Consider the following 25,564-nt stretch of genomic DNA (forward strand, 5'->3'; position numbering starts at 1 on the left):
AATTCAGTCTGTCCAGATCGCAAAGGAAACTAGTATTAAGAGACTCACTGTAAAACAAAACAAAAATGCTCTGGAGAAAAAGCCAAATGTGTGGCTATCAAATCTTTTTCTAATACTTCAGAAAGATCAAAAGATCAGAGTATTCGATCACACAAAAGACTCTTTGGAGACACTGAAGGTGTGAATCATTCAAACCAGAAGGCATGGTGGAAGTTACACTTTATGCCCATTTCCTCCTCCTTTGATACAGTGTCTATAGTGTTATGCTAGATCTGTCATCATCATATTTGAGGAGCAGATGACTTGTTCATTAGACTCAAAGGAGAGGGATTATGCTCTATAACGGACCATATCTAGAGCTTCTCCCATACCTGACTGAGATGATATAAAGGATGAGATTTAGGATTTTGAGATCATGTTGTAATGTGTTGAGACTTTTACAAACTAAAGGATGAGGTGTATATATTTTACATGTGTGATGAACATGAAACTCTGGGCCCCAGAGGAGAGACTGTGGTTAGCAGAATAATGACCGACAAAGACAACTAACCCCTAATCCCCAGACTGTGGAAATGCCAGCACACATGGTGAATTAAGGTGGACTTTGCCGATGTTATTATAATTAAAAGCTTTGAGATGAAGAGAATAGCTTGCATTATCCATGTCTAGCTGATCTAATCATGTCCAATTTTCTTAAAAGCAGAAAGCTTTACCTAGGTTCAGAGAACCAGAAACATAGCAAGATGAAAAGAAATCAATCTGCTGATGCTGAATTTGGAATGGAGGAAGGGGTTGGAATGTAGGAACTAGGAGAGAAATGCACCAGAGAATGCAGGCAGCCTCCTGAAGCTGAGAAAGAAAAAAAAACAGATTCTTCACCTAAGTCTCCAGAAAGACATGCTTAGCTGTGCCAGCACCTGGAGTTTAGTCCGTCAGATTCTGATCTAAGAAGTAAATTTGTAAAGTTTAAAGTTCTGAGTGTATAGCAAGTTATTACACCAGCAATTTAAGAAAAGAACTAATAAACTAATACAAAATTAAATCTATGATTCTGTCCTTCCCATCATGGAAGGAAAATATTTCTTTATATTAACAGGTTCTATAGAGACATAGTGATATGAAACAGAACACCTTAAGACCCAAGACTCATTTTGTAAATGGATCACTGGAATGATCTTCTTGTTATAGCTCATAGACACAAATACTGAAAGCTAAAATAAAATCAATTTGAGAAATAATAATTCAACAAGAAACCATTTGATTTGCAACTCAAACACTGACTCCAAGCAGGGTTCAATCCCTGGGTCAGGAAGATTCCCTGGAGGAGGGAATGGTAAGCCACTCCAGTACTCTTGCCTAGAGAATTCCATGGACAGAGGAGCCTGGTGGGTCACAGTCCAAGGGGTCACAGAGAGCTGGACATGGCTGAGTAACTAGCACTTTCAATTTCACATTCTTTCAAGTGCTAATTACCTCTCCTCTGGAAATGTTAAGACTTTCCAGATTAGCCCCCTTTTTGTGGGGTTTTTTCATCTCATATCTACATTCTCACAACCTGCCATAAGAAATTTTCAGAAATGAAATAAGGAAATCTCTCTCTAGGACTTGAAACTTTCCAAGGCTCCTCACAGCTTACAGAGCAAATATTTACATAACCACAGTAAATTTCTCCTCATACTAGGAGGAAACTGTGTTCCTTCAGGCTTTCATGCTTTTTCACATTGTTCTCTAAATCTAGATTCCCCATACATACCTTTTATACTTGACAAAGCAATAGTCAGTACTCTCTGCACCAACATCACTTTGTGAATATCACTTCTTTACTCTCCCAAGGAGATTTGTTCTGTGTTCTAAAGGGACTTACAAGAGGCTTCATAACCAAAATTTATCATGACAAACATGGCAACAATCATGGCAACCAAAAATTGTCATGAGTAAAAGTAATGCCTCCATCATGGGCACACAGTATCCATTTCCCTTTCCTTTTCTAGATTTTTGAATCTATATTTTTCCTTTATCTCTTTCCTCAGTGTCCAGGAAATCAAAGCTTATATCACTTGCAGAATGAATGTTTTGCTTAGAATCTATATCCAAATCCTCTTAAGAGAGATTCTCCTCTCATTTCAGGTCAATAGATTATTGATATCATGAAAACAAATCTATCCCATGACTTGCATCTTCCCCTTCCTGCTTCTAATTTGATGGGGATTCCTGGTAAGATTTTTAATGTAACATACCTCAATTACAAAAGTAGGATACAAAATGAAGTTCAGAAGAAGGTGCTTAGAGGATAAATTCTTTCGAAGAGTAAGCTTTGAGGAAGTGTTGAAGAAGTGAGAGGAATAGAAGGAAGGTTACAAATGTTCAGGAAAGGAAATGATCGTAATTCTGAAGCAATATTCTCAAAGGAAAGTGACTAAAGTTATATTAAACTGACTAAAGTTATACTCCAAGGATGCTCATGTTCATATAAAGAGGGAAAAAGGAAGGAATAACTTCAGTCAAAAGAACAAAGGTGAGCTAAATGAAATGGAGCTAATAAAATAGGTGTAAAAATATGCAGAAAGAAATGTTTAGAATGCTTAAGTAAATCAAAATGTATCTGTGTTGATACATGGTGCTTTCTTATCTGCAAACTCCCTACATCCTAGGTAATTTCCTCTTACCCTAGAACCAGAGCATTTACAGTGATACTGGGATTTATTGTACACAGAAGCACAAAATCATCCATGCTTTTCTTTATCTATTTGCTTTCCAAAGCCTCTGAACTGGAGATTAGCTTGCAGAGAAATTGCTAAGGCAGACTCTTGGAAACAGTCTTTAGCTCATAGTCATTGTGATCTTACCAAGTGGCAGTTATATTTTAACTACTTAATTGATTCTGTCCCGGATATAAGGGAGAGCTACCTCTGAAGCTAAGGAAGCTTATGAAGAAGGTTTGGATTTTATCAGGATGTCTAAGAGATGGGCTTTGCTTCTTGTGCTTTCTTTTAATTTCAGCTGTGACTTCTGTGAACAGGTGCTGGTATAGCCAATGGAAGAGAGTAACTGCATCAATTTAAAACAATTTTGTATGAACTTGCTCAGAGGGAGCAAGCATCCTATCTTGCTGTGCTAGCATCTTCAGCTTCCATCCTGGTGGATCCCAGTAAACCCTCTGCCCTTAAATTTGTGGCTTATCCTACATCCTTCACTAAGAATGAGCCTGATTTGTGTTTTATGAAATAGATCAAGATATGGGCATATGAATTACCAAAGAGTACATTATGGGCATATGATTCAAAGATACAAAAAACATATCACAAATATTCTAATACTGTTCAAAAGCTCTGTTCATATGCAATTTTAAACAAAAAAACTTATGAAAAAACTGAGAGAGTCCAGATTTGATATTGTTCTTAGAGATGCAATTTCTCCTTGTGCTGCACTGCTGGCTAAACCGCCTACCCTACCTTTGGTCTACAGTCTTCGATTTACCACTGGCAATACATATGAAAAACTCTGTGGAGGGCTTATATGACCTCTTCCTACATATCTATTACCATATTTTAACTAAGTGACAGAATGATATTTATGGAGAGAGTGACAAATATGGTATATGTCCTATATTTTGACTTTTCATTTGTGACTTTTAACAAGAAGAAGTGGGATAAATTTTACAGTGAAGTACTAAGTAATTCCAGTTTATTACATTTTCCCTCCAGTAGATGGAAAGAAATCTTATCTTCTTTGTGTGGGTTCGAGTGGTATAATTTGTATTTTCTTATGTTTAGTGTCAAAATGGAAATATAACACATTCTTAGTCAAAAGGTATCAACTATTCAGGAGAGTATGCAAAGTAGTCTAGAACTCTGTGACATTGGAAATGTTCCTCTATTTGACAGTAATAGTCCAATATGTGAATATTCTTGAGGCTTGTTTATTTCAAAAGCTGCATATGCACTGCACTTTTCATAAATCATAATATCTGTTATTTATTGCTGTAAAATCAACTATCCTAAACCTCACAGTTTAAAAGAGAAACCATGCTGTTTGCTCATGACCCTATGAATCAGAAATTTGGGTTGGGCTTAGGAAAATGTCTCTTCAATGGGTTTTTCCTGGGCATAATCTTTATGCTACTGTTTGGTACCAGGCTTGGCAGAAGTGGAACAGTCCAAGAAAGTGTCACTCCCATGGCTGGGGTTTGGCAGATTAGCAGGATATTGTGATTGTCTCCTCCAGGTGACCTCTCCAACAGAAAACCTTGGACCTTTTTAGATGGTAGCAGAATTCTAGAATGCATTGCATGAAAGTTTTAGGTCTAGATTTGAAAGTCACACATAATCACTTCTGCCACCTTCTATTAGTAAAACAAGTCAGGAGGCAAGCCCAAACTCAAAGAGTGAGGAAATAGCCTCCTCCTCTTAACAGGAAGAGCTTCAAAGAGTAATAGCCATTTTTAGTATGCTAAAGTAAGAAATTTCATCAAATATATTTAAAAATCAAATGAAATTTTGTCATGAGAAAATGTCTTTTTAAACCTGGATCAGTAAAAAAAAAAAAAATCTATGTACAAAGCAATCTGATATTTTTATAAACTTTGTATTTACTTGTCTTTAAAATTAAATATTTCTATGAACTCATAGCTGAGGTTCCTTTTAGCTTTTAGAATCAAAGTTCCTATCATCTCTCTCTAGAGTCAAATCTATTATTTTAATCTCTCTAACATCTCCATCATCTAGTCTCTCTATTAAGAAGAAAAATTGCTTAGTTGTGGATGAGTTTCTCTGAGAGTTATCTAGTATTACTCCTTCTCTCTTGATGGATTAAATGTCATTTACTAAGTAAACCTCTAGTGTTTCCCATTTAATTCTTTCCTCTATGTCTTGGGATTGATCACTTAGGAAGGCTTTCTTATCCCTCCTTGCTCTTCTTCGGAACTTGGCATTCAGATGGATATATCTTGCCTTTTCTCCTTTGCCTTTAGCTTCTATTCTTTTCTCAGCTATTTGTAAGACCTCCTCAGACAACCATTTTGCCTTTTTGGATTTCTTTTCGGGGGATGGCTTTGATCCCTGCCTCGTGTACAATGTTATGAACCTCAGTCCATGGTTCTTCATGCACTTTGTCTATCAGATCTAATCCCTTGAAGCTATTTGTCACTACCACTGTATAATCGTAAGGGATTTGATTTAGGTCACACCTTGAATGGACTACTGTTTTTTCCTATTTTCTTCAATTTAAGACTGAATTTGGCAATAAGGAGCTCATAATGTGAGCCACAGTAGCTCCCAATACTGTCTTTGCTGACTGTATAGAGCTTCTCCAACTTTGGCTGCAAAAAAATGCAATCAATCTGTTTCGGTATTGACCATATGGTGATGTCCTTGTGTAGAGTCTTCTCTTGTGTTGTTGGAAGAGAGTGTTTGCTATGACAAGTGTGTTCTCTGGCAAAACTGTTAGTCTTTGCCCTTCCTCATTTTGTACTCCAAGGTCAAGCTTGCCTTTTACTCCAGGTGTCTCTTGACTTCCTAATTTTGCATTCCAGCCCCCTATAATGAAAAGGACATCTTTTTTGGTGTTAGTTCTAGAAGGTCTATTGGGTCTTCATAGAATGATTCAAACTCAACTTCTTTGGCATTAGTGGTTGGGGCATATACTTAGATTACTGTGATATTGAATGGTTTGCTTAGGAAATGAAGAGATCATTCTGTCATTTTTGAGATTGCATCCAAATATTGCATAACCCACCTCCCAGAATATTGGAAATAAAAACAAAAATAAACAAATGGGACCTAATTAAACTTAAAAGCTTTTGCACAACAAAGGAAACTATAAGCAAGGTGAAAAGACAGCCTTCAGAATGGGAGAAAATAAAAGCAAATGAAGAAACAGACAAAGGATTAATCTCAAAAATATACAAGCAACTCCTGCAGTTCAATTCCAGTAAAATAAATGACCCAATCAAAAAATGGCCCAAAAATCTAAACAGACATTTCTCCAAAGAAGACATACAGATGGCTAACAAACACATGAAAAGATGCTCAATATCACTCATTATCACAGAAATGCAAATCAAAACCTCAATGAGGTCCCATTACATGCCAGTCAGAATGCCTGCTATCCAAAAGTCTCCAAGCAATAAATGCTGGAGAGGGTGTGGAGAAAAGGGAACCCTCTTTCACTGTTGGTGGGAATGCAAACTAGTACAGCCGCTATGGAGAACAGTGTGGAGATTCCTTAAAAAACTGGAAATAGAACTGCCATATGACCCAGTAATATCACTTCTGGGCATACACACCAACAAAACTAGATCTGAAAGAGACACGTGTACCCCAATGTTCATCGCAGCACTGTTTATAATAGCCAGGACATGGAAGCAACCTAGATGCCCATCAGCAGGCGAATGGATAAGGAAGCTGTGGTACATATACACCATGGAATATTGCTCAGCCATTAAAAAGAATTCATTTGAATCAGTTCTAATGAGGTGGATGAAACTGGAGCCCATTAGACAGAGTGAAGTAAGCCAGAAAGATAAATACCGATACAGTATACTAACGCATATATATGGAATTTAGAAAGATGATAATGATAACCCTATATGCAAGACAGAAAAAGAGACACAGATGTATAGAACAGACTTTTGGACTCTATGGGAGAAGGTGAGGATGGGATGATTTGAGGGAACAGCATCGAAACATGTATATTATCAAGTGTGAAACAGATCGCCAGTCCAGGCTGGATGCATGAGACAAGTGTTCTGGGCTGGTGCATTGGGATGACCCAGAGGGATGGGATAGAGAGGGAGGTGAGAGGGGGGTTCAAGATGGGGAACACATGTAAATCCATGGCTGATTCATGTCAATGTATGGCAAAAACCACTACAATATTGTAAAGTAATTAGCCTCCAACTAATAAAAATAATTGGGAAAAAAATAAAATAAAAATTAAGAAAAAAAAAAAAAAAAAAGCACACCAAATACTGCATTTCGCACTCTTTGTTGACTATGAGAGCTTTTCCATTTCTTCTAAGGGATTCTTGTCCACAGTAGATATAATGTTCACCTGATTAATTAAATTCACTCATTCTGGTCCATTTTAGTACATTGATTCCTAAAATTTCGATGATCACTCTTGCTATCACCTGTTTGACCACTTCCAATTTACCTTGATTCATGGACCTAACATTCTAGGTTCCTAGGCAATATTCTTTACAGCATCAGACTTTATTTCCATCAGCAGTCACATCTACAACTGGGCTTTGTTTTCACTTTGGCTCAGGCTCTTCTTTCTTTCTGGAGTGATTTCTCCACTCCACTTTATCCAGTAGCATATTGGGCACTTACCAACGTAGGTAGTTCACCTTTCAGTGTCATATCTTTTTGTCTTTCCATACTGTTTCTGAGGTTCTCAAGGCAAGAATACTGAGGTGGTTTGCCATTTCGTTTTCCAGACTTTATTTTCTTGGGCTCCAAAATCATTGCAGATGGTGACTGCTCCATGAAATTAAATGACACATGTGCCTTGCAAGACAAGCTGTTACAAACCTAGACAGCATTTTAAAATAAGCCTAGACATATTAAAAGCAGAGACATTACTTTGCTGACAAAGGTCAATGTAGACAAAGCTATGGTCTTGCCAGTAGTCGTGTACAGATATGAGAGTGGGAGCTTAATGAAGGTTGAGCACCAAAGAATTGATGCCCTTGAACTGTGATGTTGGAGAAGACTCTTGAGAGTCCCTTGAACTGCAAAGATATCAAACTAGTCAATCCTAAAGGAAATCAGTCCTGAATATTCGGAAGAACTGATGCTGAAGTTGAAGCTCCAGTATTTTGACCACCTAGTATGAAGAACTGACTCTTTGGGAAAGATCCTAATGTTAGAAAAGATTGAAGGCAGGAGGAGAAGGGGATGACAGAGGATGAGATGACTGGATGGCATCACCGAATCTTGGACATGAGGTAGAGCAATCTCTGGGAGCTGGTGATGGACAGGGAAGAAACCTGGAATGCTGCAGTCCATGGGATCGCAAAGAATTGGTTAGGATTGAGTGACTAAACTAAGTAAACCTAAAACATCAGGGATTAATATTAGAATATAAAAAAAATCAGGGGTTAATATTTGAATTATCAATCTCTGCTTTCTGATTCTATAGCACCTGCAGTTTGAAAAATTAAGCAACAGGTGAGAGCCCAATAGATTTTTCATTTCTGAATGATTTCTAATCTTGATTCTGTGACTGTATCCATGCAACAACAAATATTTATTGAGCTTCCTCTTGTTTTCTGTTGTTTACTAATTTGGGGAGCAGAAAGAAATTAGTAAATATTTGTTGAGAATTTACTATCTTCCAGGAAATCTAAGTCCATCATATTTATTAATTCATAGGATAGAGACATAGAGATCTTATTCATAGGCAGTGTTATTCTCATTTTATACATACATAAACTTAAGTAAGGTAACCTACTCAAGTTTTCATGAGGAAGAAGTGACAGAGATGGGGTTAAAACATAGCAATCTGGCCCTGGAGTAACCACTTTGCATATTGTGTTATATGAAAGAAAAACATGAAACTCTAATTTCAAAACTCCATATATGATTTGGAGAAATATTATGGTAAGCATCAAATGTGCTACAATATAGAGAAGGTTAGTTTTTCTTCATTGTGGTGGATTTTGTAACAGACATTCTCCATATCACTCAACTAACCAAAATTATATTTGCCAAGAGAGATGTTCCCTCACTACTTTTTACTCAAATATATATATATATATATATATCTTTGTGTTTGGAAATTATTGTAAAAATTTTGGAAACCATCCTTGGCAGAAATTCTTTATTGCTCTCAATGGCTAAGAAGATTTACAAGGTTAATTTAAGATTACATATACATTGTACATGCAATATTCAAAATTAAGATTACATATATATTGTATGAGTTTATAGGAGGTAGAGGCTTGAAGATTAGAACCAAGACCAAAGTCTAGGGATAAATCTGCTAAAAATTAACCAAGAATCACAGGTCATAGAAACTCTCTCTCTCTCTTTTTTTTTTTTTAAGAAACTAAACTCTTAGACGAGATTCCATAGGAGGGTCAAGCGAGTTAATGTGAAGTGAAAAGGGGCATCAAATGCCAAACAGTCAGTGTAGAAAGCTGGTTGGTGGAGGAAGTGGGAGGATGAGTAGGCCTATCTAAAATAAAAGACTAAGCAAATAATCCAAAGACCAATGTTTCTAAAATAAATAATTCAGAGATTAATGTTTTTAAGATCAAAGTTAATCAGGAATCATAGGTCATAGAAAAGCAGCTTTTAAGTGAGGTAACATAATAAGCACATTCACAGCAAAGTGAAGGAAAGCATGGCAAAAAATAGCAAAAAATCAAAGTAGAATGCTGGGCTGTGAATGGAGAGTATATGTGGATCTCTGAAGATATGCCTAAGCTAATAATCCAAAGCCATAAAAAAGCTTAGATAAATTTTAGGTAAGTAAGAGGACAGAGGTGCAAGTGACTGGTGCAAATAGACTTTTGTAATCAAGGCATGCATCCTAGCCTGGCTTTCCAGAATTTTTACGTCATTCCTTGAACAAGGAGCCATCACAGCATTGCTGATTTATTCTAAGAATAGAAATCAACAAAGAAGATCCTTTAACCAAGTTACAAATACTAAAAAGGAAGATTTTTATCAGTCTTTAGCAGATGAATCTCCTTTATTGTTCATTCTGATATGCTTTTTAATATTTATTTTTAGTTTTTCCAATATTTATAATTTTTCTGGAGACCAAAGACACAAATTTAGACACAGGAACACACTTGACAGACTGAATTATAAGATAGTTCCTTAGCTGCCCATCTTTTTTTCCTTTTTAGGCTGCTTGATAACTGCCATTAGATTGTAGTAATCAATACAGTCAGAATGTTTCAAATTTTTTAGGACAGGAAAAATAAATAACATAAAGGTGGAGGTGAAAGCCATAATTTCATTTAGTGCATCTCAATCATCATACACTTTCTTGATCACAGATGGTTCAAGAATTTAGTTCCACAATTAGTCTATTCTTCAAAACATACAGAAAGAGTTGAGACTATAGGAGGGAAGGCTATTGATTCCTGGAGAGATCTGCATCGTTAGAGAGCCTTCTTAAACTACTGAAGTGTGTCTTCTTACATTTGTCTATACTCTGAAAGTTCTCATAAGCAACCGGTATCCTCTGGTGGCTGACTAGGTGAGCTGAAGACCAGACTGAAACAAGTGTGAGAAGTGCAATTTCTTCATGCTGCTGGCCCATATTTAATGTGGAAAGTCATTAATAATCTTTAGAAAACTATATTTATGTGAGTGAGATCAAGTTGGTGAAGTAGAAAGACCCTGGGCTTATCTCCTCCCATGGACACACCAAAATACAAAGCAATTATCTTTGAGAACAACCTGAAGACTAGCAGAAAAGATTTTTCACAACTACAGATATAAAGAAGGAGCCACAACAAGACAAGTAGGAGGAGGAGAGATACAGTCTAACTGGGACCCATAACCTGAGGTTCGCCATCTACAAACAGGAGGAATATCACAACCATAGCGGTCCTCCTTCAGGAGACAGGGGTTTCTGCTCCCACATCAAACTCCCTATTTTGGTCAGATATACCCCCAGAATGTCTGGCTTTGAAAACCAGGGGGGCTTACATTCAAGAAAACAGGAGACTTTGTAAGCAGAGACTCCATTCTCAAAGAGTGTACACAAAATCTCACTTAGTCTGAGTTCCAGCGAAGTCAGTAGTTTGAAAGACACCTGGGTAAGAACTACTTGCTGATCTTGGAGCATCTCCTGGAGAGGTATTGTGCAGCTGGGCCTACATCTGGGGATGTGGCTCTGGTGATAGCCATTTTGGGGATCTCATTCCACCATGTTAACACCAACCCTGGCAAGCACCATTTTAGAATCCTCCCTCTAACCTATTAGCACCAGGAGCTTGCCCTGCCAATGGGTTCATGGCAGTCACACAATGCTGGTTCTCCTTGGAAGATGGGATCCTAGTTAGTTTTAAAAAAATGTTTAAAAGGTCAGAACATTAAGTAAAAATGCACAAATATCATGAAAGTGATACAAATCTAATGCTATACTTTGGAAAACAAGAAGATGATCATTTAGAATGCAATATTTGTCACATATGTAAATAATTACAGAGGGAAATTGGCTTAGAATTAAAATCTATTAGTGAACTTGCAACATGTGATACAGAACTAATCTTTAATAGTTACATGAACCTAGAAGGATTCAAAGATGCCAAGGGAAGAAGTTATTATGAGCTATGTAAGTTTCTCACTTACATGTGTTTTTTCCTTCTCTTCTTTCTCTACATATGTTTGTTCAAATTGTAAAATGCTGGCATTATTTGTTCATATTGGCCGATACAGAACTGACACTCTATTGCTCTGTCTTCTAAGAAAAAATGGATATATATTCACAAGTTCCCATATATTCCTTTTCCTATTTTCTTTTTCAGGAAGATCCACTACATTGTATGAATTGATGGGTAAAACTGACTTTGGTTGACAGTAAGCTATTGGAATTTTTAATTTCCCCAACCATTCTTACCAAATTTTTATTTTGTTGGAGAACTTCACTGCAAACCCACCAAACTACTGCATAAGGTAAAATTTTGATCTTGAAGAGATTTTTTTCCATTTCCAGTCCAAGTACTGTCTTATGGAAATGACATGTGCAATATATAAAATTTCTTCATATCATTCCTTCACTTACTGTGTGTTTCATGTTTCACTATTACTGAATATTCTGGGATATAAAACAATCATTAAAAGTATGAGAGAAGTGCAAGATTATATGAATATAACCACTATGAAAAAGTCTTCCAACACATGAGAAATAATATTTTTTCAATAAATGTGTATTCTTCATCTGCCAAATGCCAAAGTCTATACTTTGTACTGAAGAAGGAGGGGTGGAAGAGAGAGACACAATGGTAGTTCTTGGGGATCTTATAGACTGGTCAGCCAGAAAAATGTGAGTGTTAAGCAATTACTTATAATACAGTACAAATCAAAAGATACATAAGATTGAGGTGATGTGGGAGTGATCTCTCATATTTCATCAAAGTAAATTGCAATGAAATATCTAAGAGAATCAAATTCTGATAATGCCATATTAAAATTGGAAATATATGAAAGTTTTTAAAGACTGTGGAACTGAGTGACTGCACTGAACTGAACTGATGGAATCTGGTGTTTTAATATATGGTACTATGATAGGTAGGAAATATACAAAAAGCAAATTCTGCCATAGTACCTTTCCTATAAAATATGGTTGCATGAGATTAAAGGAAGAAAAGTATGGTCTACTTTATAGACCATAACTACTGAGAATAAAAATAATCCACCAGATACATAAAACCCTTGGGCTTCACAGGTGGCTCTAGTGGTAAAGAACCTCAGGTTTAATCCCTGGGTCATGAAGATCTCCTGGAGAAGGGCATGGCAACTCACTCTAGTATTTTTGCCTGGAGAGTCCCATGAACAGAGGAACCTGGCAGATTACAGTCCATAGGGTCACAAAGAGTCAGACACAATTAAAACGACTTAGATCACATGTACATGAAGTACTTACACAGTGCCAAAAACATAGTGCTTCATAACTATTGGCTGCAGTGACTTAATTTTTTTTAGTGAACGTTTAGCCAAAGGAATTTGCCTCAGAAATCAAAAACAGAAGAAAATAGTAAAATAATATTTGAAGTTTTAAGCAGTGTCACCAGTATCTACACTGGAGGGATTCCTTCTGATGTGTGTGTGTGTGTGTGTGTGTATACTGTCAAACTCATGATATTTTTTCCAAAACCTTTGTGAATGCACTTCAGTATTTTTTCTGATCTTATCTGAGGTGAAAGAACTTCACAACATAAAACAGACCAGAAATCATTGTATCCTGATAATACAATTCATGAAAATAAGCCTCTCTCAGGAATTGGTACTAGTGGTAAAGTACTGGCCTGCCAATGCAGGAGATGTAAGAGTAGCAGATTGGATCCCTGGATTGGAAAGATCCCCTGGAGGAGGGCATGGCAAACGATTCCAGTAGTCTTGCCTGGAGAATCCCATGGACAGAGAAACCTGGCAGACTATAGTCCACAGGTGTGCAAAGAGTTGGAATCTAGTGAAGTTACTTAGCACTCAGGACACAATGCCTAATTTCATTAGGTATAGTTTTATTTCAATCATGTAAACTGCCTGATTTCTTTAATAGCACAGTTGTAAGGAATCTGCCTGCAATGCAGGAGATCTGGGTTTTATCCCAGGGTAGGGAAGATCTCCTGGAGAAGGAAATGGAAATTCACTCCAGTATTCTTGCCTGGAGAACTCCATGGACAGAGGAGCCGGGCAGTCTACAGTTCATGGGGTCAAAAAGAGTCAGACATGACTGAGAGACTAACTTTCAACTTTCAGTTTTCAAGCTGCCTGATCTCACACCAGGCTTGGAAACAAATATAGTAAGGTAAATACCAAGGAGGAAGTGCCTGGTTTAGTATTAACATGCACAATGTTGCTGCCGTTCCATTGCACAGTCATGTCCAACTCTTTTTGACCCCATCAGCTGCAGCATGCCAGGCTTCCTTGTCCTTCACTGTCTCCCGGAGCTTGCTCAAACTCATGTCCAATGAGGCAGTGATGCCATCAAACCATCTCCTCCTCTGTCATTACATCTCTTGCCTTCAATCTTTTCCAGCATCAGGATCTTATTTAATGAGTCAGCTCTTTGTATCAAGTGGCCAAAGTATTGGAGTTTCAGCTTCAGCATCAGTCCTTCCAATGAATATTAAGGACTGATTTCCACTAGAATTGATGGGTTTAATTGCCTTACTGTCCAAGGGACTCTAAAAAATCTTCTCTAATGCCACAATCCAGTTCAGTCTAGTTCAGCTCAGTCATGTCCAACTCTTTGTGATCCTACGGACTACAGCATGCCAGGCCTCCCTGTCCATCACCAACTCCCAGAACTTGCTCAAACTCATGTCCATTGAATTCGTGATGCGATCCAGCCATCTCGTCCTCTGTCGTCCCCTCCTCCTCCTGCCTTCAATCTTGCCCAGCATTAGGGTCTTTTCTAATGTGTCAGTTCTTTCCATCAGGTAGCCAAAGTATTGGAGTCTCAACTTCAACATCAGTCCTTCCAATGAATATTCAGGACTGATCTCCTTTAGGATGGACTGGTTGGACCTCCTTGCAGTCCAAGGGACTCTCAAGAGGCTTCTCCAACACCACAGTTCTAAAGCATAAATTCCTTTGTGCTCAGCTTTCTTCATAGTCCAACTCTCTCATCCACACATGACTACTGGAAAATCCATAGCTTCGACAAGATGGACCTTTGTCCACAATGTCTGTGCTTTTTAATATGCTATCTAGCTTGGTCATAACTTTTCTGCCAAGGAGCAAGCGTCTTTAATATCATGGCTGAAGTCATGATCTGCAGTGACTTTGGAGACCAAGAAAATAAATTCTCTCACTGTTTCCATTGTTTGCCCATCTATTTGCCATGAAGTGGTGGGACCAGATACCATGATCTTAGTTTTTTGAATCTTGCATTTTAAGAAATCATCAAATCTTTGATGTTCAGGTTTCTTTATGGTCCAGTGATAAAGAAACCACAAGCTGGTGTAGGAGCTACAGGGGATGTGGGCTCTATTCCTGAGTCAGGAGATCCACTGAAGTCTTTCAGTGGCTCAGTCATGTCTGACTCTCTGCCATGCCATGGACGGCAGCATGACAGGCTTCCCTGTACTTCACCATCTCCCAGAGCTCGCTCATACTCATGTCCATCGAGATCATGATGCCATCCAACCATCTTGTCCTCTAACATCCCCTTCTCCTGACTTCAATCTTTCCCAGCATCACGTCTTTTCTAATGAGTCAGTTCTTTGCATCAGGTGGCCAAAATATTGGAGCTTCAGTTTCAGTATCCGTCCTTCAAATGAACATTCAGGACTGATTTCCTTTAGGACTGACTGGTTTGATTTCCTTGCTATCCAAGGGACTCTCAAGAGTCTTCTCCAACACCACAGTTCAAAACCTGCACAATAGGCTACACATTTAAAATTGTAGATGAAAGTTTTCTGTAACTTTATATGTCATGAACCATAATTAGTTCTAGATATCTGGATCAGATGTTTTGCCCAAGTAGTCACCCTCTCATGGTGTAAAACCCACCAAAAATAAATAGCTTACAGGCAAAATCTGTCACATTCACTGCATATCATAGCATCAGTATCCTTAAAATATCTGGGCCAAGATTAGAAATAAAATCAAATTTACACTCAACATTTAAACATCCCATTAAAAATAATGATAATATATGACATTTCAATTTCATTAGGTTTTGAATAAAAATAGGGAGAAATAAGCTATGGAAAGTTTTGAAAAGCTATTTCCTTAACAGAGATGAAATTAATGCAGTATACCCAGTATTATCAGAGCATGAGCTAGGAAGAAAACAGAAATAAACTTTTAAAACAAGAAAAAAATACTTTCAGCAGTCTTTGTCTCTTTCAGACAACTACTGTAATATCATGAGAAGTTTAATAGATCAGAGTCTTAGCTGAGGCTTAAAGTTAGGGAACTTGTGGGTATTGTGAATTTGAAACACCAACAAATAAATTATAAATCATGATTAATAAATTGAGAGTTCTTATTTATTTATATAGAGATGATTTAACAAGAGCGCTTTTCTTCTTTTCACAAGCAATTATATGTAACCTCTTACTCTGTTCATATTATCATGAAAAAGTGAAAAGCAAAAGTATTAATCACTCAGTTGTGTAGAACTCTTTGCCATCCTATGGACTAGAACCTACCAGGCCCCTCTGTCCATGGAATTCTTCAGGTAAGAATATGGGAATGGGTTGCCATTCCCTTTTCCAGGGAATCTTCCCTACCGAGGAATTGAACCTGGGTCTGTCTCCTGCCTTGAAGGTGGATTCTTTACCATCTGAGCCACCAGGGACCCCCCATCACCCATATATTATCATACTTAGCCTTATAATCAGGAAAGCCTATATATCAGAAGAGGTGTCCTGAAACTGCCAAGAAGAAAAGTAGATCAATTTAGTAACGAATACATTAGACAAAGAATGACATACAAATTCATGAAGCTGAGCTACAGACTGTTTTTCATTTTATTTGAGGAATTCTGTTAGGAGTTCAGACCTTTTAAATACTTGTCTTTTGTCAACTTCTCCAAAACAAGCCATGAAAGAAAAAAAAAAAAAAAACACAAAAAAACAAAACTGTTGATCTTCCTAGGCTAGGATTATTTAACTTATTACAGAAAACAAGAATAGCACCTTGACAAAGTTTCATTAATTTTTAGTAAAAGGAAATCAGAGAAAGATCATTCTAAGGTGTTGAGTTCTGATTGGTGATATTAAGGAGGATATAGTAATGTAAGGAACAGTTTGGAATTTAGCAAAGTTGAAGGCATAACTTTGGATTTCTGGACACAGTGAGATCCGGAATCTTGTCCTGGTGAGCAAGCCATATGGTTTAATAAGCATACTATTTTACTTGTGTGCTTATATAATCCTGTCATCCTGGGACAAGTTACTAAGCCATTGTTTCTGGATCTTAGCAATATTTAACAGAGAATGAGAAAAAAATAAATCCTATTTTCACCTTTGAGAAACTGGAATCAGGCTGACAGCCTTAACAAGTAATAGACAGCTACCTACCTTAAACAAACAAACAAACAAAAGCCTTACCCCACTAACTATACAAAAAAGATCTTCAAGACCCAGATGACTCTAGGTGTAATCACTCACCTAGAGCCAGACATCCCAGAATGTGAAGTCAAGTGGACCTTAGGAAGCATCACTACGAACAAAGATAGTGAAGGTGATGAAATTCTAGTTGACCTATTTCAAATCCTAAAAGATGATGCTGTGAAAGTGCTGCCCTCAAGGTGCCAGCAAATTTGGAAAACACAGCAGTGGCCAGAGAACTGGAAAATGTCATTTTTCATTCCAATCCCAAAGAAAGGCAATGCCAAAGGATGTTCAAATTACCACATAATTGCACTCATCTCACTTGCTAGGAAAGTAATGCCCAAATGCCTCCAAGCCAGGCTTCAATAGTATGTGAACTATGAACTCCCACATGTTCAAGCTGGATTGAGAAAAAGCAGAGGAACCAGAGATCAAATGTCAACATCCTCTGGATCATGAAAAAGCGAGAGAGTTCCAGAAAAACATCTACTTTTGCTTTATTGACTATGTCACAGCCTTTGACTGTGGGGACCACAACAAGTTGTGGAACATTCTTAAAGAGATGGGAATACCAGACCACCTGATCTGCCTCCTGAGAAATCTGTATGCAGGTCAAGAAGAAACAGTTAGAACTGGACATGGAAAGACAGAATGGTTCCAAATCAGGAAAAGAGTACGTCAAGTCTGTATATTATCACCCTGCTTATTTAACTAATATGCAGAGTACATAATGAGAAATGCCAGGCTGGATGAAGCACAAGCTGGAATCAAGATTGTTGGGAGAAACATCAGTAACCTCAGATATGCAGATGACACCACCCTTATTGCAGAAAGTCAAGGAGAACTAAAGAGCCTCTTGGTGAAAGTGAAAGAGGAGAGTGAAAAAGTTGGCTTAAACCTGAACATTCAGAAAACTAAGATCATGGCATCCAGTCCCGTCACTTCATGGCAAATAGATGGGGAAACAATGGAAACAGTGAGAGACTTTGTGTTTTGGGCTCCAAAATCACTGCAGATGGTGATTGCAGCCATGAAATTAAGTGTTGCCTGTTCCTTGGAAGAAAAGTGATGACCAACCTAGACAACATATTAAAAAGCAGAGACATTATTTACCAAAAAAGATCCTTCTAGTCAAAGCTATGGTTTTTCCAGTAGTCAGGTATGGATGTGAGTGTTGGACTATAAAGAAAGCTGAGCTCTGAAGAATTGATTCTTTTTAACTGTGGTATTGGAGAAGACTCTTGAGAATCCCTTGGACTGCAAGGAGATCCAACCAGTCAATACTAAAGGAAATAGTCCTGAATATTCTTTGGATGGACTGATGCTGAAGCTGAAACTCCAATAATTTGGAGACCAGATGCAAAGAACTGATTCATTGGAAAAAAAAACCCTGATGCTGGAAAAAATTGAAGGCGGGAGGAGAAGGGGAGGACAGAGGATGAGATGGTTGGATGGTATCCTGTATGCAGTGGACATGAGTTTGAGCAGGCTCTGGGAGTTGGTGATGGACAGGGAGGTCTGCCGTGCTCAGTCCATGGGGTCGCAAAGAGCCGGACACAACTGAGTGACTGAACGAACCACTAATCTAGGATTGGGGGTTATTTCATCCCTTTGAGAAATGAGAACTTCAGCATCAGTGATTTCTTTAGGGTGAGCTTAGCATCGCTGATACATTCTAAATTAGTATTTTCTATCATAAAAAATGCAATTAGATCTATTAACAGCACAAACTGATAATTTGCTTATTTCAGTTTATAATGATCAATGAAAATTAATGTGACATTGTCTTTTAGAAAACTATTTCTTTTATTATTCTGCAATGCCTAGCTTTGTACAAAATATGTGCATGGATATTTCCACTATTAAATCCTTTGGAGGAAAAACAAATGAAATAATGTCTTAGAAATTTTGCACTTCAAAGATTATAGGAAGTGATTTTCCAATATGCAGTGTAAAATAATTTATATTCTCTCTGCTAGTTGAAGAAATTTTATCTCATTATACCACATAGAAGAAAGTATAATATTGCTCACAATATAAAATAGAAAGATACACACTTCCATCAAAATGCTTCATGGAGAAAGTAAACATAAGCAAATCTTCACCGATTTCTCTCAGAAACTGCTGAACAAGCAAAGTATTTTGTAGATTCAAACCGCAAGTTTGTTATATAAGATAGTCACATAAAATGAAGTTGCAGAAATTTCAGTCAGCTTTTTGTATCCACTATAGTTCTGATAGATTCTTGAATGCTTTTAACTATTAAATTACATCATTTACAAGCTAATTTCCCTAAAGTTTTTAGAACTTGTCATAGCATATTGTAGTAAACAAAATGATAGTTGATCAACAGGGCCCCAGATTTTTGCTGCTTTGATTTTTTTTTTGAACTATTGATTAACATTATTCAACATTCCTGAGCAGAAATGTCCACATCTGTTCATTGAAAGAAGTGGGGCAAGATGACTTCTTACTAGATTTTAACTTCTAAAATGCTCTGAACCTGTGACCTTATTAGTGGAGTTGAGCTTTTTCTTGGTCTTAGTAGGTTGTGTGGAGATTCAGTGGGAAGAAACCAGATACATTAGGAAACAACATTCAACTTTTTAAGTGGACCACACAGAATGATCTTCTTGATAAGAAGGTGGCAAAAAAATACTAGGTTCTAATTAAGAGAAAATCTCAGGGACAATAGTGGAACAGCAAGGTAAAACATCAACACCAGATAACAATTATCTTTTGCCTATAAATTTTCAATAGCTTCTTGACTGGTCGTCTTGTCTTCCCACTCTTTTATCTCAGCTCTCCTGCTATTGTAGTGCTTTTATCTAAAATGATATAGAAAACATTTATACTTTTCTTTGAACTTTCAGTAACTCACATTGCCTAAAAGTCAAAGTGCAGCTGATAGAAGATGACTTTGTAAACAGCACATCCATCATTTTTCCTCTGTTGCCAAAAGCCCCCTGAGATTCTCCATACATTTGTCAGAATGAATCATTCCCTCTATTCTTAAGAAACAACGTTTCTTCACCTCCATGATTTTGAACATAGTGTTCTTTGAATCAAGAATCAGTCCACACTTGTCCACTAGACAAAGCAACTCTGCACTAACATCCCCTCTAATGTATAGCTTTCCCTCATTTCCTCAGACAGACTTCCTTTGGAAATTCACAAATGTTTGCATGATCCCGTGAGAATAGCAATCCTCAGCAGAAAGCATTGCCTTCATAACTGAATTATACTCTCATTTTCTATTTCTAAGAATGGGACTCAGAATTTATTGTTCTCATTGATCTCTTTCTTAAGTTCAGTTCAGTTCAGTTGCTCAGTCATGTCCGACTCTTTACGACCCCATGAATTGCAGGATGCCAGGACTCCCTGTCCATCACCAACTCCCAGAGTTTATCTTAGTTTGCTGAATGCTGAGCTTTAAGCCAACGTTTTCACTCTCCTCTTTCACTTTCATCAAGAGGCTTTTCAGTTCCTCTTCACTTTCTGCCATAAGGGTGGTGTCATCTGCATATCTGAAGTTATTGATATTTCTCCTAGCAATCTTGATTCCAGCTTGTGCTTCTTCCAGTCCATCGTTTCTCATGATGTACTCTGCGTATAAGTTAAATAAGCAGGGTGACAATATACAGCCTTGATGTACTCCTTTTCCTATTTGGAACCAGTCTATTGTTCCATGTCTAGTTCTAACTGTTGCCTGCTGACCTGCATACAGGTTTCTCAAGAGGCAGGTCAGGTGGTCTGGTATTCCCATCTCTTTCAGAATTTTCCACAGTTTGCTGTGATCCACACAGTCAAAGGCTTTGGCATAGTCAATAAAGCAGAAATAGATGTTTTTCTGGAACTCTCTTGCTTTTTTGATGATCCAGTGGATATTGGCAACTTGATCTCTGGTTCCTCTGCCTATTCTAAAACCATCTTGAACATCTGGAAGTTCATGGTTAATGTATTGCTGAAACCTGGCTTGGAGAATTTTGAGCATTACTTTACTAGCATGTGAGGTGAGTGCAATTGTGTGGTAGTTTGAGCATTCCTTGGCATCTCTTTCTTAGGTCACCCGAAAACCAAAGCTTTTATCACTCATGGTGGTGGCAATGGCATCTCTGAAGCCATTTACCATGCGATTCCCATGGTGGGACTCCTTGTTTGTTGACAAACCCGATAATATTGCTCACATGGAGGCCAAGGGAACATCTATTAGACTTGAACACAATGTCAAGTACAGATTTGCTCAATGCATTGAAGACGCTCATTTACAACCCTTCGTGAGTATAGCATTTTTTTAACTTGGTAGTATCTATAGATTGATAAGTTCTCTTTTCAACAGTGAATATGAGTTCATTTCCCTTATTAAGAGGCTAATTTTAAAATACTTAAAGTTATATAACTAATCTGAATTTTACTTTTACATTCAACTGGTTGTTTCAAAGTTGAAACAACTTTGAATACTATTGATTTAATAAGCAACTGCTGCTGTTTAGACTGTAAGTGATATCTGACTCTTTGCGACCCCATAGGTTGTAGCCTGCCAGGCTCCTCTGTCCACGGGATTCCCCAGGCAAGAATAATGGAGTGGGGCACCATTTCCTTCTCCAAATGAGCAACTAATCAGTGTTATAATTTCCATGCCCCCCCCCCGCCAAAATCTGAAAGCTATATAGCATATTGTAACAAGTATGCATTTTTTAGTGTATGACAGAATCCATACAAGGATTGCCTGATGGCTCAGTGGTAAAGAATCTGCCTGCAATGCAGGAGAAATGGGAGACATGGGTTTGATCCGTGGGTTGGGAAAATCCCCTGGAGGAGGAAATAGCAACCCACTCTAGTATTCTTGTCTGAAAAATACCACAGGTGGAGGAAACTGGTAGGCTAAAGTCCAAATGATCACAAAGAGTTAAGACACAACTGAGCAACTGAGCATACACAGCACATCCATAGAAGACTGAAAATTGAGAAAGGAATTATTCCAATTCAATGCTTAGAATTTCTGAAACTTTAAAAATACTAAGAATTGCTAATCTTCTTGTCTTTCTAGGTTTGCTTATTCTGAACATTTTACTTAAATAGCACCATACAATATGCAGCTTTTAATAACTGACTTCTTTAATTAGCAGAAAAATTTTAGTTAGATCTATATTGCAGCATGTACCAGTACTTTTTATTACTGAATAATATTCTATACAAATCCGTACCATATCACAGTCTATTAATGCATTCATCAATTGATGGACATTTCATTTTTTTTTTTCACTTTTGTCTATAATGAAAAGAAGCTACAAACACTGTTATACATGTTTGTGTGAACATAGCTTTTTATTGCTTTTTGGTAGCTATCTAGATATCATACACTGGGTCATAGGATGATTTTATATTTATGACAAACTACCAAGCTGTTTTCCAAAGTGGTCACATTCTACATTTTCACCAACAGTGTATTAGGGTTCTAATCCTCCATATCTTTGCCAACACATGCTTTTATATATTATAATTTTTATTTTAGGCATGATAATGAATATGATCTCTCTGTGGTCTTGATTTACATTTTCCTTATGGCTACTATGCTGCAAATATTTTCATGTTTTTATTGGCCACTTGTATCATTTTAGAGACATGTCTCTTCCAGCCCTTTATCTACTTTTTAATTTGGTTGTCTTTTTTATTATTGAGCTATTAGAACTCTTAAGTGTCATATACACAAGTCTCTTTTCAGATATATGGTTTGCAAATATATTCTCCATCAGTAAGTTACTTTTCTCTTGCCAGTGTCCTCTGAAACACAATTTTATACAAAAATTGATAGAATACATCTTTAATAATTAAATATTTCCTTACTGAATCTGTTAAAAATGTTAAAATTTCCCACAAAGGAAATTTCCAGTTCAGATGCCTTCATCAGCAAATATGTCCAAATACTTAAGAAAGAAATACTATTGATCTTCTGTGAACTCTTCAGATAATGTCAAACATATTGGCATTTTTCAGGTCATTTGATGAGGCTGTAATCCCTACTATCAAAACCAGGCAATGACATTACAGGAAAAAATATTTTTTAACACAAATCCTTCTGATCAAAATGGGCTTATTCCAGGATTGAAAGTTTGTTTAAATGTATTAAAATGAATATAATTCAATAAATTGTCAACATAAAAGAGAAAAATATTATAACCAGTCCAATGATTAAATAATTGATAAAAGTCAACATCCATTCATGATATCAAAAGAAATATTTTGCAAACTAAAATAGAAATTACTTCAATCTTACAACTGATATATTAAAAAATCAATACAAATGATTACACTTCCTGGCAAAATATATACAGCTTTATCCCGTTCATTAGAAATCAAGAAAATATAAATTAAACCTCATTTTTACTTCATCATAAAAGCTAAAATTTGAGAATTATCACAACCAAGCATTGATAAGAATGTGGAGAAATAGGAACCTTTCCATACTGCTGATAACACAAATTAACAAACCACTTCAGAAAACTGTTTAGTAATATTAAAGAGACCTAAACCTGCATGCAGCCTTCTCTCAGCAATCCTACTCTTAGATATATAACTAATAAACATTTATAAGTATATAAACCAAAATATATATATCAGAATAATTACAACCACATAACTAATAAAGACCAAAAAGCTTTTAGCAATCCAAATGCCCAATGATCAAAGAATGAATAAATAATTTGTGATACTATCAAACAAAGGAATACTATACAACAGTGGAATCAACCAATATCTACACAAGTCAGACACAAATAACTACATACCATGTGATTCCAATATGTACACAAGTTAAATCATTGTACGGTGTTAGAGGTCAGGTTAGTACTTAATCTGGGGAAGAGAGAAGTGACTGGAAGCTTCCACCAGGAAGGAATGCCTGTGGGGAGTTTATAATACTCTACAGCCTGATCTGGGTAGGAGTTATATTTGTGTTTTACTTGGTGATAATTTTCTAGCTTATTTGAGTTTTGAGCTGTTTACTTGGGATTTGTGCAGCTTTCATATATGCTTCATACTTAAAGGTTTATTTTAGATATATAACAAATTTTAAAATGTCTAGAGTAAATAGCAAAATAAACAAATGAAGAAACAAACAAAAACAGTGGAAGAACTGCTGTTGACTACTATCTTTTTTTTTTTTTTTTTTGTTGACTACTATCTTAATGTAATTAAGAAAAGACACTCTGCCACTCTGAACATAATACTGTAATACTGACACGAAGGCTTCAATCAAAAACCTGAAACAAGCTCCAGGATATTGTGGGGAAGAATGCTCCAGAAGAACAAAAGACACTGCAAGTTCAAAGGTGCTAAGATGAGAAAACATTTGCAACATCAAGAAACAGCTAGAAGGCCAATCTGCCTACAACAGAGTGCCTGAACAAAGTGATCAGGGAAGAGATTACCAGGCGTCTGAGCATGTAGGATACTATGGACCAAAGAACAGATTTGGGTTTTATTCTAAATGTGATAAGAAGTCAGATGGAAATTTTAAGTAGAGAGATATAATAACCTAATAGGTATCTCCAAAATATAATTTTGTCCACTGGTAGAAAATAGATGGTGGAATGGAGAAAATTCAAAGCACCTAGACTGGTTAGGTGTCATTTCATTTTTTATTACACTATTACTCTGTCCTATTATACTACCACAAGAGCATCATCCTGAACTTGCCTTTTCACTATCCAACTTACAGTGTTTAGAATGGCTCATCAATTTCTATGGTAGAAAAGATTGAAATTTCCCACCTGACCTTCCATTTTCACTTTTTAAATAACTGTCAATCATAAAATTTCAATTTAAAATTCAAGCTTTCAATGAGGACTCAATTAAAAATAGACTACTGCTTTTGTAATTGTAGCTTCCCTTGTGGCTCAGCTGGTAAAGAATCTGCCTGCAATGCCAGAGTACCTGGATTCGATCCCTGGGTTGGGAAGATCCCCTGGGGAAGAGAAAGGCTACCCACTTCAGTTTCCTGGCCTGGAGAATTCCATAGACTGTACAGTCCATGGGGTCACAAACAGTTGGACAGGACTGAGTGACTTTCACTTTCACTTTTCTGTAATTGTATGACATTTACTTTGAATAATTTGCATAACCCTTTGAAAACCATCTATGCCATTGGTATACTTAAGCAAAGTAGCTTCCCTTCGATATTTGTATCTTTGTAGTTCTTCTTTAGATAGAAAGAAAATGCTATGAGGCTATCAAGAATTCACCATGATCAGCCTGTAAGGCCCCTGGACTGAGCAGTCTTCTGCGTCAAATTTGCCACATGCCACAAAGGAGCCAAGCACCTGAGGCCAGTCGCCCACAACCTCACCTGGTATTAGTACCACTCTTTGGACGTGATTCGGTTCCTGCTGGCCTGTGTGGCAACTGTTTTACTTGTCATCACAAAGTGTTGTCTGTTTTGTTTATGGAAGTTTTCTAAAACAGGAAAGAAGGAGAAAAGGAAGTATCTATCTGAGAACTGTAGCAAGTTTACTCCATGGATGGAAGTCATCCAGCAAGAAGGAGTTATGATAAGGATCCTGTCCTCCTGTGACAAAATGGCTTTTCACAACTCAGCATCTCAGATTAAAGTTTATTTTCAAGGGGTTTTCTGTTTAAGAGTTGAAATAAGTCATGCCAAGAGAGAAGTTGGTGAAAAATAAAATAAACATGAAACTATATGGGTATATATTGAAATTTATTATTTTAACACAAAAGATACTGAAAAGAAACCTTTGAATATGATAGTGTTTTACATGTTGTGAATAGACACAAGAACAATAAGAAGTCTAT

The 25,564-nt window shown here is 36.9% G+C and overlaps 1 pseudogene; it reads left to right on the plus strand.

The window, feature by feature from the left end:
* The first annotated feature begins 2,262 nt into the window (after nt 1–2,262).
* On the plus strand, nt 2,263–25,434 carry LOC133058701 (UDP-glucuronosyltransferase 2B18-like; annotated as a pseudogene).
* Nucleotides 25,435–25,564: the final 130 nt, after the last annotated feature.

Source organism: Dama dama, chromosome 6, assembly GCF_033118175.1.
Source record: "Dama dama isolate Ldn47 chromosome 6, ASM3311817v1, whole genome shotgun sequence".
Taxonomy (NCBI): domain Eukaryota; kingdom Metazoa; phylum Chordata; class Mammalia; order Artiodactyla; family Cervidae; genus Dama; species Dama dama.